General features: G+C 44.1%; 1 protein-coding gene and 2 non-coding genes across 8 annotated transcripts in view; 1 reads left to right on the top strand and 2 right to left on the bottom strand.

The window, feature by feature from the left end:
• ACSL4 (acyl-CoA synthetase long chain family member 4) overlaps positions 1-20,271 on the bottom strand; it is a 492,223-nt gene that overhangs the window by 452,701 nt on the left and 19,251 nt on the right. The window lies entirely within an intron of this gene.
• TRNAS-UGA (transfer RNA serine (anticodon UGA)) lies at positions 9,598-9,685 on the bottom strand. Its single transcript has one exon. It is a non-coding gene; the product is annotated as a tRNA-Ser (tRNA).
• TRNAS-GCU (transfer RNA serine (anticodon GCU)) lies at positions 10,531-10,614 on the top strand. Its single transcript has one exon. It is a non-coding gene; the product is annotated as a tRNA-Ser (tRNA).

Raw genomic sequence — 20,271 nt, 5'->3', positions numbered from 1 at the left:
TTGATAGAAATGTTGGCCTCCTACCTGGAGAAGAAAAGGAGCAATAAGAGGCTTGGAAACAATCACCTGGGAGTGTGTTGTACTGAAGCATTGTCCTGATTTGTCGAAGGTATGGCGCAGACTTTCTTAATCCAAAAGGGTTTTATGCAGTACCAAACTTGGAAGGTTGTCACCACTAGAAGTCTTAGATATATTTTTTAACAAAGGGAAGGTTCTAATGTCGTTGCTGAAGCAGGGATAGAAGCCGAAAGCCACACCATCTACAAATCTGGTTTGCATTGCTACAAAACTTCTTCCAGGTTGGCATCAAAGTATTCCAAGCAAGAGTTTCAACTGCTCTCTAGATGGGAAATCTTGTGTAAGGTTCAACGAAGGTGAAACTTCAGGCCAAGACATGCTTCAGGCCAAAGTGTCCATCTCCCTCTCCTGGTGGACAATTGTTACGAAATTTCCTTTGTCAAGCTTAGATAACTTCCTATGAAGCATCTGGGAGGCAAGAGCTAGGACACTGAAATACTGCCTTACTCATGACATCCCATACAGTGCTTTCTAAGAGTGGGGACGCTGGGACCTTTTTTGCCTAAAGCAGTTGCAACTACAGCTCATTCTGCAGACAGATACCCCAGAACCACCACAGAGCCTTACTTGGATCTGTAATTCACATCCAGGCCTGGTTCTTTTGTTCGATGGAAAGGTAGACTATTAAAGTTCCAAAGCCTCCAAAGTTAAATAAATAAATAAAAAAAAAAACCGACGACGATTCTTTTAGTCAGCTTTCAGCAAACAGCCTAGAGCCTGAGGAGGAGCGGCGAGGGGCAAGTAGATTGGCGGGGGGGGGGGGGGGGTTGTGCTTCCAAGGCTAACAGGAAACCTGAACAGCTCATTAGGCAGAAGAGACTGCTGATGCTGCTCAAAAGAGGAGGCCAATGTATCATCTGCCTTGGAGAGGGGCTCAACCGTCTTTGGTGCTGGAACAAGGACTAGAAGGACATGCTGGAGGACTGCTTTTGGAGGTGGTCTAGGGCAGAAAGGGCCCACACAGAGTGCCTTCCCCTCAACAGATTCAGGAACGCAACAAAACATACAGGAGCCGGTCTGATTCCAATCAGGAGGTGGGCAAGCAGATTACCTCTTCATTATATAACGGAATGACGTGTACAAGCAGAACAGTCCATGAGAGGACAAGGGCTAGGAGGGCCTCATGGTATACCAGAAGAGATGGGGGTGTGGGAGGCGGTGGAAAGACGCCAACAACTACTCCTAGCTATTGAAAAATACCTGTCCTACCGAGTTCCTGCCCCTCTCCTCTCTTTGGGCTCACTTCAATCAAGCCCCACCATCAAAATTTGCACTCCAGTGCTTCCCGGTGTTTTTCCAAGGCAGCCTTCCAAGAGTGGTCTTAACTGGACCAGTAAATGCTCTACTGGGGTTAGAAAATATTAGCCAGGTACGCCTTCAGCAACTTATTTTTAAAGCACTGTGCGTGTCCTTAACTGAAGTCCTGTAAAAATATGCATTGACAAAGCAAATAGTTGGGCTTGGGAATAAGTATTAGGCATTTGCTAGGCACGGTTATTAGATTTCCAGCTACTTGCACCATTTTGCATCTGCTAGAATCAATGGCCAGCTAATACCACTACTGCAGTGCTTGTAAAATGCCTTTCCCAGGTCTACACAAAAGCTTAATCTGCTGGCATTGCCAATCCTTTAGATACTGGGTACCACTGCTGCCTGGTTGGTTGGCTGTGTCTGTATGCAACAGTGAATATAGCCTGGGCGCTGCTACATATTTCTAGAAACAGACAAAATGCTGCCGTTGCCAATGTACAACTGAAAAACAGAACATTAATTGAAGTTTCTGTATGCCACGTTCGGCAATGACCCAACATTACCCAAGTTATGCTGTTTACAATAAAGGCAGTAGCTTCCACTAACTGAATAAGTTCCTTACGTCTTTAATCTAGGTACTACAAGCACCTGAAATTCTCCTCGGCCAGACTAGTTTTCACAAATTAAGCAGGACTCTTAACAGGGCAATTATAGCAGTCTACGTGCATAGTATTTTGAGGTGCAAAACAATTCTTTATTTTCACATCCCGTTTCGGATTCGGCACCATTCTCAACCACGAGGGTTAATGCAATCGAAGATGGTCGCCGTATGATCTTGGGACTCCCTCTTCCTCATACCGAATCTCCTGCTGCTGATCGGCTACTCGCTTTCTACATTTACCAATCTAGTAACACTAGCAGGCGAAGCGGGCCCCTACAGTAAAGGCCAGGTAACTAAGGCCGTAAGGACCGAGGCCTGGACACTATCAACATACTTAAGTCCTACTAGATTACCGAACCATTGCACACTTGACCCCACTACCTGCATGCTCTGCTATTTAAGTAATAACCAGGCAGATCAACTACAACAGTTAGTTCAACCCAACTACTGCCCACACTCGAAGTGCGCACTGCTGGCTACACCAACTGCTGGCTACACCACTTGTACTTTGCCCCCAAAGTATGCGTACAAACAATAACTCATTAAGTTGTCAATTAATGCAAACCTTTACATGTGCATTTCCAGACTACCACAGCTGTTAGCGCAAACATGCATTTAAAATATTATGTGCTTATTGTTACTGTCCACAACTGCCCGTTCATGCCAGAAATAGCTTACATATTTACCTGCTGCCTTTACATAGGTTTGCCCGAGTCGTATTTTTGCAATACCAAGTGCCCTCACAGCATCACATTCTGCGCTTATTTTACACAGCTGTGATAGAACTGCTTATATAACCACAGATTGTGTAAATTTGAATATCTACACCTAGCCAATGCTACCTTACATTTAGTGTGACTGCACCCCTTAATGGATAATACTTTGCCACTGATCTGCCAGGTCTCATACTTGCGTTGACGTTACCAGTGTAATTCGAATCCAATAGACCTACTCGGTCTTCATACATCAACCTGCTAATCACAGAGATATAGAAGACAAAGTGGGAGGATCAAGTTGCCCAGCGATGACAGCTAAATTGTGGAACTCCCTCCCCACAAAACTAAGAAACGACATCCCTCTAGTCAATCAGAAAAAAATAAATAAATAAAAAGAAATCTAAAACGCTACTATTTAGGCTTGACCTCACACAAAATACACCATGCCTTTCAGCCCTCTGCCCTTTTGCCGATTCCTCCGCTGCTGCCAGGACTAACACTATGCATACCTAGCAGCTAGCTATTGTAACTTAACATCCGTTTCTAAGCAAGCATGTAATTTTGAAGGTATAACGTATCTATGTATGCCTATTATGCAAATGTATTTAATGAAGCTCCAAAAACTTGTAACCAATTTCTTAAGTCTCAGCACCTAGATGCCTGAGGGGTACGTGCGCTTAAATGCATAAATACAATATATACTGTTTGTACAAAGACTTCAGCAGTTTTTTGTGCTGCACTTTTCACTGTACACTATCGAGATGCAAGTCTAAGGCATCATGCATTAACAGACACGTAAACTAAGTTCCTTATCAGGCATGAAAGACACCATGTACTAATGCAACAGCGATCCAACTTCTCAATCAAGAACAGTGGAGAAAGAAACCAAGAGATACAGAGTTACTGAGCTACAGCACCACCACACCTTCCTAAAATGCTCCATTTTTTTCCCTTACAAGTAGTGTTTTACTCGTTTTTTCAGGCTATTTAAAAAGCTGCAGATGTGGCCGAGGGCGCCCAGTACTCCCATATCCAAAGATCACATTTTAATTCAATAAACCAGCAGCTGCAAAAATAGTGTGATTTATAATTTTAAAAAAATGTTCGTATGGCGACTCTAGTTAGTCCTAATCTGGTCTTCCTTTACAGCGGGTCAGGAATTATGAATACTGCAGGCAGGAAGTAAAAAAAGTTATAATCTGTCACTTCACAGTTCCAAATCGGTACTGTGATTAAGAACCCAGCCTTGCTATTGGAGACTAGTCCTCCCAAAGATAGCAGGTGATGTATCCCGGCGAGGATAACCTGGTTACCCTCACTTAACCCCCCACCAAGCAGGCAGGAAACCATTACATGCTGCATGGAAACCTGTTGGCCATTCAAGGCTCATTCTTTGTTATGCTATGCCCATATTATTGTGTTGCAAGTAGGAACAAAGCTGGCCCTTTGAGGAGAATTCCTCAAGTTGGTCAATGGTCAAGAACTTCTAGAGGGTGAAAAAGTCACCTGCCACTAGCTAGTGATATTTGACTCTTGTCCGTCATAAAGGCCAATGGAATGCACAAGGGTAAAGTAATTGCAGGCATTGTGGGGGCTGTAGCAGATGCCACCTCTGCCCTTCTTGCAGGTGCATTAGGTGTGGCAGACTGGCATCTGCTTGCAGGAGACCCACAAGGAACAAAGGCAGGGAAAAAAACACATATCCCAGCAGGCCTGGGCCAGAGAACTACAGCCCCAGCAGTCCAGGAACCTTCTAACAAACAGCTAGGCACACAGAGCCTACAAACGACCTGGGCAACCCGCATGTGCGAAAGAACATCTGTGCAAGCCTCGAACGCTTCTTCGCACTCGACCCCTTCACCAAGCGGACGCATTCTGAAGGACTCGGCACCAGTCCTCGCACAAACTTCAGGCCCCTCAAAAGGTAAGTGCCTCAAATATCATTCTTAGACCAGAGCATGCCGCTAACATTTGCCCGAGTGCCTGACTCTCACGGGAGGGCTCTGGTTGCCTATGTGACAGCTTGGAAAGTTACAGAAGCGCATGGGGCGAGAACAGGATTTATGGAAACCAATTGAGAGCCAACACTAAATGCATGCAGTGTTACGCTCACACAGTTGCGGGCACATCCTTAATCCCCAACAAAACGAATGTACTCAGACGTAAAAGGGCGCGTACTAATCATTTCCCTTTTTGCCAGGCGCAAAGGACCACAGGGCTGCACACGCAAGACAACCCACGGAAAACAAAACGGGAAGCCAGAGCCAAGTGTTTCCTCTTTTGCTCATTTGGAGTTCGGTGCACATGTTGCTCCAATGCTGGAGCTCTTGTTTATGTTTAAGCAATATAGGTGTGCCACTGCTTGTATATACATAAGGTGTGGCCAGATGTGCTACGCTACGGTTATACTGGGGGAGGCTCACCATCACCAGAATAGGAGGCATAACTCAGTCCAGGTTTAACTGAGTGTAACGCCTGCATGGAATGGATGCATGAATGAGGTGCGAGCACGCAAAGCTGCTGGAGTTGACCCAAGTAGCATACCAGCACAGCGCCTACAGAACAAGAGCCGAGGAGCATCACTTCCCTTCAAACCCCATACCCATCCCCATCCACTACCCAACTCTCAATCCGGTCTTCCTACATCCCCCCCAAACCTATCCAATCCGTGGACCCCAACCCTTCCCCTGTGGTTGGAGTGTCCTGTGCTTATACAATCCAGGTGCCAAGACACCAAGGGGAGGTAGGAGTTCATGCTGCTTCTGCATCTGGACTGGATCTCACCTTGACATTGGAGTAAGAAACGGTGTGCCATGTGCATGCATAAAATTGAGGATGCGAGTGACTTCTGGCCGGCTAGTAGTTTGAAATTGTTGAGGGCTCTCTTCCTGGCATTTGGCCAAGCATGGAAAAATCCCATCCTCCCTCATTTCCTCTGCACCTCCACCCACAAAACCGAGCTGCTCTTCACTCTCTCAGATGTAGTCTAGGGCCCCACAAAAGCCCAGCAGGGTCCTGGAGCATGCACAAAAATGGTGGACTGGCATTTTGTAGCTACAGCCCACCCACAAGCTGGAATCCCAAAATTAGTAACCAGAACATAATGCGACCAGCAGGAAATAATTCCTAGCCCAAAATAAGCACAGGCTTCAGGTGCAAACCACTACCTTGGAATAAGGACAGGGGGTGGTGGGGCTAGGCTCTAATACACAACCTGCCAGAAGTGACCCTGGCAATCTAGTTCTCCGGGGGCCAGAAAATTCAAAGACTTCCTTATTAAGGAAAAGTGGAGATCCCATAGAGGTGATTTTTGAATGGGGAATGGAGATGGTGAACCCGACAAAGTGGCACCTAATGGCTTTGCTCTGGAAAGAGAAATCGTTTCTCACCCCCCATACAGTTAGGACTGCAGTAGCTGGCTGGTGTGTACAAGAAAATTCACAGGCCAGTGGTTACCAAAAGAGAAATAAAAGACAATACATGATTCTAGCAAAGGGATGATATTCTTATCCGGGTCAAAAGGCACAGTCACTTCATTCATTTTAAACAGTTTCCGATCAGAATCCTTTGTGGCAAACCATGGGCATGTTGTGCACCTAACACCAAGAATAAATCACGTACCAAGCTCCCAAAGGCAAGCAATGGCGGGGAGAGGTGAAGGATAAACCTCTCTCCCGAGCCCTGTAGAGAAAGTTGTGATTTCTCCTACTCGGATAAGGAACTTGCCTGAGCAACCCAATAGAAAGTCAACTGGCAAGGAATGTCGACCGTTCACATCCACAATAAACAAGACTGCCCCCCCCCTGCCACATCCGTTTTTTCTTTTAGTAAAATAGCTGACTGCACCTGTGCATAGTTATGGTTTAACACTCAATTGTTGAGACGCCATCCTTTTTAGTGGACATTCTGAACATTCACACAGTTACTGAATTACTGTAAGGTACTGCCGAGTATATGTTTTTATACTGGCTCATGCAGACAGGACACGCCAATCTAATATTCCCATCCCACAATTGTGGGCACGCAGACAGTGAGCGTGTCAAAATCCACAAAAGATGTCAACAATCTCCAGCTTCATCTTAGTAAATTATACAATCGGGTATAGAGCCAAAATAAATTGTTACCGGCTTATAATTAAGTACACAAAGCCTCCCACTAATTATGATAATCTAAACCACACTAGACATTCTACTTAAGTGTCTTGTTCATAACCCAAATAATCTAAGTAGAAGCATTTCACAATGTGAGATAACATTTGATTTTCTCCAGCATCAGACAGGTATGGTACCAAAAAAAGTTACTAAAATCCAGAACAATTCTCTTTTCACTTAACTCTATCCAAGAGTGAAGTAAATGTGGGGATTATAGTGAACATAAATGCATTTCTTTTAATCTATGATGCATGCATGCATAGTTTTAAGTGGGCCTGTGTACAAGGTTTTCAGTCTTCATCTCTCTCGTAGAGAAGTACTATTCCCCAGTAACAAATACTTAGTTCCAAATCCCTTTCCCCTCCAACATTCTACCCACTCTGCCTATGCAATGAAAGAGAAGTGACTGCAGCGGATTGCACTCCACACCAGCCTAAACCACTACTTAAGTAATACAAAACAGTTCCAACATAGTTGCACCAAGATGTGTTCGGCTTTGAATTTCGTTTTTTTTTTTTAATGCAAAGTCAATGAGCCCTTAAGTACAATCTCACTTTGTATTTGATTTAGACAGCACACTGAGCATTAAGCTATTAGCACCTTGTAAAGAGGTAGTCTCTGTTTTTTTTTAAAAATAATTTCCACTGAGCCTGGAAGTAGGTGTTATTTTCTTTGATTCAATTTTAACTTTCTCTTTAGGCAAAAAGGATACGTTTTGATCTTCAGATGATCTGTGAATGGAGCCGCTTCATACACCAGTCTGTCTCTTTCAGGTAAGTCTTTAATCAGTTCTTTCACTTGTAAAGTCTTTTTAAGAGTATTTATTTTTTAAATTCTCATCAAGATTCAAGTGTCTAGGCTAGTTGCAACCTTCCTTTCATCTCTTCTTGTAATCTTCGTTTCTTTACTCTTTATTTTCTTTAAAATATAGTTCCGGATATATCTCTTTACTAGTAAAATACACTTTCAGTTCATATTATTCAGCCTCTGTTTTCTCACAAATTAACAATCTGTCTCTTTGATCTCCTGTTCCCGTCTTCCCTACTTTCTCATACACTCTGCCTTTGGAATACAACTTACATTTTCTCAACCATTCTGCACATTCGTTTTCTCCTTTTTACTGTCCCCGCACCTTCTACTTGATGTCAGTATCAACTTCTAGTTGAGCAGGGATTGAATCCTGCAATTCCGGTATTCAGCTGTAGCCTCCGCTCTTCTTCCACTCTCTCAGCTGACGACAGTTGACTGTCACCTGCGAGCAAGCTGTGAGTCCGCGATCTCAGAGTCAATGGCTGCGGGTTCATTTCAGTCCTGCGTCTCCCCCCTCACCTTCAGCTGTTGCTCGCGTCTCAACGAGCACTTCGGCCGACTGCCTGAAAACACCTCCTTCTCGCCGTATAATAGAAACCGTCTCTCGTCAGGTGGCAAGACGTAACTGCCTCTCTTTCTCCCTCATATGGTGACGATTCAACTTCAACTCAAACTTGCCATAACAAAGTTCAAAATCTAGCGACTGTCGATCGCTTTAAAAACATTCCCTTAACTTATAGCAATAAGCCCAACAGCGCCACTGGATATCTTTGTATTCTCCTTAGACAGCGCCTCTCAATACGCCCATTCTTAACTGTCATCTGCAATCTCCAGCTCCTCCTTCTCCTAGCAATCACAGGAGAACAAAAAGTTGCAGTCACTTGTATGAAAGGCATTGCTTGGTTCCTAGTGCTGTCCATTAAAAGCTTCAGCTGAAAGTTCAAATTAACCCTTCACGGAGCAGATTAATCTAGTATTGACAGAGCCAGCCCCTGATTGTCCATTAGCTAATTTTTTTACAGTAGATTTATTACACACCGGCATCTCCATTTTCAAATTGCACCCACTTGAATTCCCTCTTTAACCTTCACCGACTTTAATCTGATCATAATGGACATTATCCATATCATAATGAACAATTTACGGGAATTGGGGCGGATTTACCTTCAACTTTTCGGAGGACCAGCAGGGATTCCAGTCAGCCAGATGTCATTGCTACTCAGAGCTAACCCTCAATTCAGGTAGCTCTGGGTAAAGTGTGTTCTTCCCATGGGCGTAGGAACTGGGGAGTTGTTGGGGACAAATCCCCCCCCACTATTTTAAGTGGGGGGAATACAATGGCCTTTATTCCCCCCCTCCCCCTTTTGTGTGTCCAGTGTGTGCAAACTTCTTACTCTGTCTGAAGTTTACACGCAGCGAGGGCCATGGATTAGATTCCCATGGCCCTGGCAGTCTGATGATTCACACACAACACTGGGGGAGGGAGAGAACAACAATGCATGTACACGAGCAAGAGTTGTTGACAACAACTCTTGCCCGTTTCGCGTTCCCCTCCTCCCCACCCACAGTGAATAAACAGTACGTGCCAGCCCAGGCTGCTGGAGTGCACAGTGCACTGCTGCGCAGCCTCCCTCATCTTCAGAAGCCAAGCAGCAGGCAGCAACGCGTGCTGTTGGCTTCCCGAGGCTCGGTGAGGTGATGACAGTGACACTAGAAGACTAGTGCTTCCTTCCAGCCTGACCCGTTCCACTCCAGTCAGAGACCCCCTTGCCCTTTCTTTGTTGTCTGCAAAGTAGTGCATCTCCCTTGACGATTTGCTCCGGGGATTGGGTAAGTGGGTATACTCCAAATGCATCTCCATTGTGCAGTTCCATTGCAATATCTATCCCTTACACTGTGATATATATTTAAATGGATAATTATGGTTTTCTGATAGTCAGCAGGACAGGGCTCGAACCTGCGTGGGGAAACCCCAATGGATTTCAAGTCCATCACCTTAACCACTCGGCCACGACTACAATTAACGGTTGCTATCACTTTTATTTCCTATTGTTTTTCACACACCCCACTGACGTATCTGGCGGGTATATTTTTTGAAAAGTCCTTGTTTATGACGTAAACAAACATGAGCAGTTTCGTGCTGACATCTATCAAATGCCTCAAGATCTGTTTGTGAATTCTCTAACCCCTGGTCGCGAGGAAGTCGGGATTGGGGAGAATACGCTATCCTGTCTAACTGCTCCATACTCCACACCCCACCCCTTTACTCAGATACTGGGTTGCTTCGAGTTTCTCTGGCAGTGGCTCTCATGGAGGTCGCGAGTAAGGCACTATCGCATTATCCACATGAGCAAAAACCTTCGAATATTTCTGTGAATTGTAGTCAGGCAGGAATGCATTTACAATGTGAATCTAAATCTAAAAACTGCAATATTGGGATCAACTAGCATCAGATGGTCCGCTCACACCATAGGTGAGCAAGCTTTAGTTCCATTCATCGTGTTGTGGGCTTTTTTTTGGTTAAAGGAACCACACGAGTCAAAAAATGACTTCTCTTTTTGCAATCAGAAAATGGTAAAATAGTGGTTTTGACTTTCTGTCTCGGCTTCCCTACTGTGAAAAATGCAGTCTTTGCACGTTTTCTGTAGGGAAAGGATCTATGCTGCATTACGTCTTGGAAAACATTGGTTCAATGACGAGTACTTCATTGGTTCTGTAGACCTAGATTGTTAATAATTGTAGGGTTCCTTTGGGTACTAAAGACCTTTCCTTCATGTGCATTTTCCAAGATGTCTTGTGCTTCTTGAGAAAAGGTAAGTATGTACAGAGAGTAGGTTTGAGTCAAAGATTTTCCAATTTGCAAGACGAGGTGGCTGAGTGGTTAAGGCGATGGACTGCTAATGTCCATTGTGCTCTGCACACGTGGGTTCGAATCCCAACCTCGTCGGGTGCAGCATTTTATGGGCATAAAAATAAACGGACTTCTTCCCGTTTTTTGGGGCAGATTCGGAATAAACCTCTAATAATTAGCTTGTCAGACAGATCCCAGTATTCTGCTAGCCTCCCTGCTAGTCAGTGCCCACGCCAATGATATGCTCGTCATGGGAAGAAACCCTTTACTCCTCCTGCAGTTTGCTCAAGATTCTAGGTCACTCCTCATGAGGCTGTTATTATGCTTCTCTATCTTGAATGTCAGAGAGCAGCATCACTAAAAAAAACTCAAACATAAACTTCAATATATTTCCCAAGAGCTTCTTTCCAATCACAGTCCACTCAGGGCATATAGAAGGTCCTGGAAATCTGGTTGTGCTGCATCTGCCGATAAGCTGTAGTTTGACAACTCGAAAAATCCCAAAGTACATAAATCGAACAATGGTATGCTTTACTCTACTGAGCTGAAGCAATGATATTAAAGGAAATATTAGTTTGTTTTAAATAGTGATGAATGCGAAGTTAACAAACATCATGCATGTATTTTTAATGCAAACAACTTGCTTCAAGGTGCCTGTTAACTTACATTGTTGCTTGCCACTGTTAAGAGTGATTATTAAATAGCGTTAACTATTGATTTGGGGGGCAAACATGGACGTTACCAGTCCTCAAGCTGAAGCCAGGTAGGCCCAAGTAGCCAGGGCCCAATACCATTAACGTCCATGCCCACCCCTCCAGGAGGTAGTGAAGTATATTAGCAACCAGGTTTCCTTCGTCCTCGTGTGCCAATAGTTTTTTGTATATTTTTCTATTTTTATTAAGGGAAATCAGGCAGCTGGGAGGCCCTCTGGGTGAGTCTCGAGCTGGGGAGGCAGCGCAGGGGGTCAATGAGCCGGATGCATGCAGAGATCAGTATGTGACTGATCAAGCGTGAATCCTTGTATGGCAGCTCAGGAGGTCGGTGTGACGGCATCAGAGTTCAGTATGTGACAGTGCAAGTTCGAATCTTGGTATGGCAGCTCAGGAAGTCAATGGGCTGGCTGCAGAGATCAGCATGCAACTTGCACCATAAATCCTGCAGGGAGTCACCGCCTATATGCATTGCATCTTGTGGGGTTCATGTACCTGCTGGGGAAATCGAGTCGCCTGGATGTTAGAATCCTGATATGAACGCTGATGAAGTTAGTGCCTGCTGCAGAGAACCAGGTGCGTGGGCAGGTTCAGGTACTGCAGCACGAGCTCGGGGGATTACAGCACCTACTGCATAGATCCTGGGAGGTGGTTGCGCTGGGGGTCTTGTGATGGCACCTCAACTTGTTATTGTGTCTTCTGTAAAGATTTGGGAGGGACTGGTTTTCCAAATTCTGTTGTGAAAGCTTCGAGGTTTGATAACTTGATAAGGGAGGCCAGGTTATTGCACTGGCATAAGAGTTCAGCTGGTTAATGGACCTGTTGCGTGGCTCAGAGTGACACATTCTTCAGCATCAGCTGCACAGACCTGTGTGGTCTGACTGCAGGTAGGTTGCAGTCCTTCCAGGCAGGGTTGACTCAGCCTCTCCGCCCCTCCCTGGTTGATAAAATGCGGAACGATTTTCAGTAGATGATTAGAAATTAAACGTTTTGTTCCTGGGATTTTGTCTAAAAGCGCTCGAAAGATCAAACCTTCAGACCGGTGCGATGTTAGTAATCTGCGTATGTATTTATTGTAAGGTGCCAAGTCAGCGGCATAACAGTTTTGGCCCAGGCAGCACAGTTTACGTGTGCCAGATTACCCATAAGAACAAAAAAAAAAAATCAAAAAAAAAAAACTACAAACTGGAAATGGCCACCTGCGAAGCAGAGAAAAAAGAAATGTAAAAAAAATTTAAAAGAAAAGAGACCCTGATTTTCTGTCTGCCACGGGTGACCCAGAGTAGGGGAGGAGTCTAGGAAGCAGCAAGAGAAAAAGGGAAGACATTGGAGGATGGTAACTGAGCATTGGGCAAGGTGAGGTGGGCTAGGGGGAACAGCAGTCTGGGGGCACTGGTAAGGAAAATGGTGGATCCAAAAGAGAGTTAGAGTTTGACACTGGTGCGCTCTGCGTACCCCGCTTGGCCAGGGCTCTCCGTGCTAATACAAGTTAACAGCACTCATTTCAAAAACCTTAGAATGAAAGGCCTAGTTGGCCATTCTAGGATTCAAACCTATACACTTTACGTGTCCCAGGGATTTCTGCAGAGGTCGCATTGCATCAACCAATGTCATCAGTTGTACCATCAATTCTACCAAATATTTTTAATTCAAAAGCAAAGGAGGTTGATTTTTGGTCATTGGTAATTGCCACTATTTTTAATCAGGGGCAGCTGGTGCAACAGGAGGTTTGATGCAGACCATCAGTGCTTCCCCCAGTCAGTCAATGCTAGTGCATTTGAGGGTAACACCTCAATTCGAAGAATAGGATAGAAGATTCACCATCCTTAACACTAGTGTGTGTCTATGGCTGGCCTGACAGTGACATATGCAAACACATACCAGTGCTACCATCCAAGGTCAATTGTGATAGGCCAAACCTGCATTTTGTCACCCTGCGCACCAATAGAAGGAAAGGAGGACCCTGTGATGAAGCCAAGCATATGCTGGTTGGCTTGTGATGAACGTATCGTGCATAGGATGGCACCAAATGCATGTTACTGGAGAGTCACATTATATGGCAGGCTTTGCCGACATACGCCGGGTCCCACTTCCCACTAAATAAACGGTTTTACAGGCGAATGTGATGGTCATGACTCCAAATGCATTCCTGCTACAAAGCCACTGTGCAAATGCATTCCCGCTACAAAGCCACTGTATGTTAACAAGGAAATTACATCTTTTAACTGACCTGTTATTAAACTATTGCACTTAGTATTTATAAATGTCCTGGCCTGGGGCACTGGTCTCCTGGGTCCTCCCACCAAACCCCCCCCCCGCCAATTTCCCTCCTCCTGGTCTCGGAAACCTTAGTGACTGAATTATATTACACCAACCTAGGCATACCTTCCCTTTAGCCAAACCTTTTAAAATCAATACCTATGCATCTTTCAGCTAAACAAGATCACATGTCATGGCCTATATGTACACCCTAAGGGCACTAAAGGACAGTCATTGTGAATGAAGGACATACAGCGCTAAGAGGGGGGAAACCTTATTCTCAGACACTATGCTACTTGGGATGTTAAATCCTGAAAGGAATGTGGCCCGATGGGTTATGTCGCGGATTATTACGTGGTATGGGGTTCACAATTAAGAGAATTCCACCAAGCCAGAGGGGCTTACTTAGAAGCTGTGGTCTTTATCCCATTGGGAATGTCCAGTTGAAATCCAACCACAGCACCATATGTATTGTGAGTCGACAGCTATTTCTGGTCATCCAGAAAAATGACGATCTTGCGCCTGACTTCTTGGCTGTTCCGTTCCCCTCATCCCCAGAGCAAAGGTTTTGTTAGTGTTCAGCACCGCTTTGCATTGTTAAAAGGCTCACAAGCTTAACGCCACCTGCTTTTCATAGTAATGCATTGCAAAAGGGTGTTCATTAAAAGAATTAAAAAAAATACACATTAATAAACACTGGAATGAAAACGAACATGAAAAAACTAGAAAATTAAATCATGTTGGAAGATAGAGTAGACACCTTATCAGTGTCTTACCATTCACTTGCAAATGCAGAGCCCGGTTGAATCCAGTGCTCTCCCTGGGAGAGTCACTGGAGGGTGATCCTCCCGAGATCTGACCAGCTGCTCCTTCATGATCCTCCTGGATTTAATATCTGATCCTTCCACTGAAGCCAAAGATCGAAAAGACTTCAGATATTTTATATATCAAAAATGCATGTGGAGGTAAACTTGTACAAGAGAATTCTTTCTCCATCTCAACTCCTTACTTTTGTACCAGACAGAGTAACTTACCGCTGATCAAAACTACTAGCTGCACAGTGACGTAACTCATCTAACATGCCCACTTTGGGCAAAAACTGACCCACCCTAAAAAGGTTGGGACTGCACTATGGAAATCCAGGTGCTGCCTGAAACCCTGGTGAGTTGGGACGGGAGAAATGTAATTTTGGCCTGTGTGAGAAGAGTGAGCTTTTGGAGACAGTGATTCTGGCCACTGCCCTGACTGCCTGACAAACACCTTCTTTCCCTTCCCATGTCGGGCCTTACCCTTTACGGGCAAAATACCCAGCACTCCACCCTAGCGCTTCCCACTTTATACACCTAGAACTTACCCCCAACCCTTCTCTCTCTCTGCACTTGCACGTTCTGAATGCTCACAAGGCCTAGTAGGTCCGCCTCTATCTTATAGTGTTCCATTTAATTTTACTCCCATATTCCCTCCTTGTTGCCCTGTGGGCGTTTTGAAACAATTTACTTGTTGTATAAGCACCTAACAAGCAAACAAATACATGAGCATGCTAGAGTATTGATTCATCTCTGAACCTGCCAACCAGCATGCCAATGAAGACAAAATGGGCGAGGGCAGCACTCAGATTTCAAGAAGCCCTTTCTCTGAACCAAATGTTCTTGCCTCCATTAACCCTTAGCAGGAAGCTCATGGGGATTAAGTGGAGTGTCCTCCTGATTGCCCCTTCGAACAGGATAGATAGATATCATACCAATTGGTAGAGAGAATGCATCTCCGATGTATATAAAATGGTCTGAATACCAATGTCTCGTCCACCGGTTAACAGTCGATTTAGCGGTGGACGAGACATTGGCATTCAGACCGTTTACTACATCAGAGATACCAATTGGTAGAGGGAATGTATGATATATATATCCTGTTGAGTCAACCGTAACAGGACCAATCAGGAAGTTTTGCTGCCAATATCACATAGCACCCATATTGATATTAATTTTCAGACGTCAATCCCGGTTGTTCGTCTTGCCTTGAGAAGCACCTAGGTACAGGTCGAAACACGTGTCGGCAAACTAGCTTCAGTTATTTGTCAAGACAGAATACAAGACTTTATTTTAAACCCTTCATTTGCTTCAGTCATCTGATTAACAGCAGTAATCTTTGTTCAACAAATGGGCCTGGTCTCTAATTTCCATACAAGCAGATCATATTAGTGGAACCTTAGTTTTCATTCTGTACTTTGTGTGAGTAGGCTTGAGGAGCCTACCAGTTCCACTTGGTGCAGCAGCTGTTGGCACTAGTTCCAGATCAGTGTGCTTTTTAATGCATTAGCCCTTGCGCTTCATAAACCTGGCATTCCTCAAATCCACTATTGCCCCTTTGCTGTTGATGGCTACATAAGATATATCTGGTCAAGAACAAGAATGTTTCTATACCCGATATGTTGACCAAGATCTTTGGCCACATGAACATTTTAATTGGACTGTACCAAGCAGAGGATAGCAGTGGAGCATCAATTGCTAACATTGTAAAGGATGTTTTATGTCGTCAGGGTCTGTCGTTGTCAATGCTTAGAGCACAAACTTATGATGGTGCAGAAATATGGCAGGGAAGCAATATGGCCAACAACAACCAGTTGCATTGTATGTCCATTGTGGAGCTCAATGTACATATTTAGTCATTCAGGCTGCAGCACAACAGTGTCCCATAATGGAAGATGCAATACTCTATGTTCAAGAACTTGGTGATCTGTTTGGGCAATCTGACATGCCACACAAAATTTGCAGATATTGTCCAGCAATCAACTGAAGGTCCAGCCAAGGTTGCCAAAATCAAGCCATTGTGTCCCACGCGCTGGACGGTTTGGGTAAAAGCTGTACAAAGAGTAATGGATCATTATGAGGCTATTCTGGAAACAGTAGAAATGGCAAGTTCCAAGAATAGTGGTGATGTGCCCGCTCGTGCCCTATTAAAACAATTTCAAGAGGGAATAACTGTCTTAGACCTGCAGATTGTTGTCCAAGTCATGCAGCTCTTTGAGTGCTTGAATATTGCCATGCAAAGAAAACAACAAATAGTATCCGGATTACTTGCAGCTGTGAATCACACACAGTGCCATCCTAAAGCTTTGCAGCGAACAATCGTTTGACAGTCTACTTATGTACAACAACAATATGGTGGCAAAATATGAACTGAAGCAGATAGAACTGCCCAGACCCCACATTCCAAAACGTATTGATGAAGGATTAGCTGAAAATGTTCATCCAAGAACCATAAAGTACTACAATTAACAGGATTTTGAACTTTTAGACGCTGTTTCTGTTCAACTTAAGCAGCATTTTGACCAGGAAGGCATCCAAATGTATGAACATATTGAACAGCTGCTTCCAACAGGCAGAAGCACAGAAAATATTGTTAAGTATCCAGACATTGAATACCCCCTCCTCTCGGCACAATTAACAACATTATCAAGCATCCATAAATCTTCTTCCATCTCAGAATTGGTAGAGATCTTTTTATGGATGCCTCCCACAGAAAGAGCTTTCTTTACACAGGTTGAGAAGCTACTGCAGATCCTCCTAACTGTTCCAGTATCTTCCTGTGAGGCTGAGAGGAGCTTTAGTGCTTTACGGTGACTGAAAACCTGGCTGCGCACAACAAGGACTCAGAAAAGACTCAATCAGGTTTGTGTGTGCAATATATATAAATATATAATGGATCTGGTGGACATACAAACAATTGCAAAACAATTTATCATGCATACCGAACGCCAGAAAAAAAACAATTTTTTGGGACAAATGCTCATGATTATCACTCACTACAAAATTGAAAGATCATTTTACTCTGGTTTGTGTCTGCAGCAAAGCCCCCGTTAAGAGGCTTGTACAGCTTGTGGACAAGCCAGGAATGGTGTGTGGACACCCAATCTTTTTGGGACGAGCTATGCGCAGGCCATGAAAGCCTTTTGACCTGGGAAGTGGTTAGATTTTTACGTGAGTTGAGCCTTCTGAAGTGAGATGCCAAATAAAAGGATTTTGTACTGTGACTGAACTGCTTTACTTTTTCTTAATTCTCTTCTGTTTTCTTTTCTCTTGTTTTGTACAGTGATATGTGATTTAATACATACTGCCATTTTAATTTTGCGAAAAGTAGTCGACTAAAAAAATAATACATTTTAGAAAAAAAGAAGTCCCAAGGTGTCCACTGCCCCCCAGATTTTATGGGTCTCCTGCTTCTTCCAATCTCCAATTAAGTTTCCCTTCTGAATCTTCCTCGCCCAATATTCCATGCTTCCCTCTCCTCCAATACTCCATGCTTCTCTCCCCCATGTGTATGCAATTATATTTTCCTCCTGAACTAGAAAATGTGCTCATTTTGAAGGAAAGATGCCATATCATTTTTATACTTTGAAGCACTTGACCTGTGTTGTATAAATACATTTTAAAAACACTCCAATTTCTACCTAAAATAAACCAGAAATCTGGTACTTCTTCGATTCTGCACATCTGGGTGAACATTTACAGATTTGAAAAAGTAATCTTTTATGGTTGTATGTGTTTAGCATTCTGAGAAATTTGAAACGTGAAGGCAGTTTTTAATGTGTGATAGAGGTTAACTCCATCTACAAACTGTCCAACTTTGGGGGTCAATTGTATCTTGCATTGCAAAGCTGAACAATTTCGCGATTTGGAATTTTAGCTCTTCATTTTAAATAGTCATTTCTTTGATATGCCATTACAGTTGTATCGAGGGCTGAGATGATAACATGGAAAGGGGAAATTTGTTGGTAATGTTAACACTACTCAAAGTAAAATTCTCTTAGTGTGCACATTCTCAATGACGTCACATTGACAAATCCAAATGATGCCGGGCAACCAAAAGTCAATCACCATCACGTTGACCTCTTGAGCCAATGAAGTGGGAACCAATTTATATGAAATTTCTTCTCTTAAACCAAAAGTCTTTCCATTAGTGAACGCAGGTAGATATAGAGCGTGCCTGCTTCTTGCATACAATGAATGGAGTAGTCTTTTGGGGTGGCCTAAAAGCCACCTGGCCTGACCATGACATGTAATAATATTCTAACAGGCTCCAACCAGACAGGAGCCCTTGTGGGCTCTTCAGCATGCCCGGCAAGTGAGAATTCAAACTCCCATACCATTTTGATTCTGTTCTTTCATTTCAGCACACCTGGTTTACATTACTCAATTTTGCAACGCTAACCCGCCTTAATATACGAGACAGTGAAATAAAACAAAATAGTATTTCCATTCTAAACGTTTTCAAACCATATAGTTTGAAATGAATTGCCAACATGGCAGAATAAAAGAGCACATTACACGGTTATCGCATTTCAACTGAGAATACAGCATTTACAGTAAGGACATCCTCTTTAGGTCAGCCTTTCTGCTGTGCCCTCCCGTCATCATGGCAACAATGCAAAGTCAACAATACCAATCCAAGAGGACCTACTCGCATTGCTTCCACACTGGCGCCAGCTCTGCTCGTGTCCATCAGCAGTTATAACACCACCTCAAACAAGTAGGTGGTGTGTCACCATTCTTTTCTTGCTGCTATTGATGCCGTGTTACTATCCCTTTCCTTGCCTCCGTTCCTGGAAAGCAACTTGCCCAGAGGTTTGTTTTCTCTGCTTCTCTTGCTCCTCTGGATTCTTGGTGCACTTGCACTCCGAAGATTTTCCATGCTGCAGTTATCCTTTGGTACATGTGTATTTTGCGCCTTGATCTGGCAGAACCTTTGCTGCCCTCACTGCAATTCCATCCAGCTTTGACTGCACCAGCCACGCTCTATAGGTGGTTTGTTTTAATCCTGCTGCAAGGGATTCTGCTTCTGTTCTGTGGACCAACTTTCCAGGCAGACACTTCTGCTCCTTTATTTAACTTCCAGGTAGCAGAGTAGCTTCTAGAGAAGATACTCTTCGCCTCCAAAGGCAAAACCTGTCCCAGATGCACATTAGAGACATGTGAAGAAATAGAATACTTGAAGCTTTTAAACTCCATAGCTTTGTTGCATTCTCTGCGAAATAATTACTTCTGCGCCTGCCTTTCATATGTTGCATTGCTAATTCTTTCAAATAAGTCAGACCAAAAAAGATAATTTTTAACTATATTTACAAAACGTGGGTACGCTGTATAGTGACAGGCATCCTTTTTAATTGTGACAGCAAGCAAGAGTAAGAAATCACCAACATTTCTTGTCTCTCTTGTTCTGCCAAAAAGGCTTCTCATTTTTATTTATTCTAGACCTCGTTTTTATTAGCTATACAATGTTCTACAACACGCAGCATGGGTATAGATGCCCCCTTCAGCTTCTTCACAGATGAGTGGTAGCTGGACAACACCACTGTTAATGTTAAAGGATATTTGTACCGTGCACTATCACTACCGGATGTCATGATGCCTACCCCCGGAACACCAGGCCAGGCCCAGCACCCCTGGAAGCAGGCATCATGCCCTCGGGTAAAAGCCCAGCGGCCCCTTATAGGGGCTCTTTGGACTCAGTCCTGGCGCCTTTGGCGCCAGGCTCATGTTGGACATCGGTCCTGGCGCCATAGGCGCCAGGCTCATAAAGGGAGGTGTTTTGTGCACTTACCTGATGCAGCCCATGCTGCACGCTTCAGGCCTCCCTGAGACCTGAAAGGGACTATTTTTTCATAGGGATGGGCGTGGCCAGGGAAGGATACATACCTAGTTGGGGAAGGATACATACCTGGGACTTCTTTGGAGGCTATTTAAGCCACGCCCAGACAGCAGCTCATGCCACGCCCGCCTCGAACCTG

Source organism: Ambystoma mexicanum, chromosome 5p, assembly GCF_040938575.1.
Source record: "Ambystoma mexicanum isolate Mex_15411 chromosome 5p, UKY_AmexF1_1, whole genome shotgun sequence".
In the NCBI taxonomy this organism is placed as follows: domain Eukaryota; kingdom Metazoa; phylum Chordata; class Amphibia; order Caudata; family Ambystomatidae; genus Ambystoma; species Ambystoma mexicanum.
This window is presented reverse-complemented; position numbering and strand designations above follow the sequence as displayed.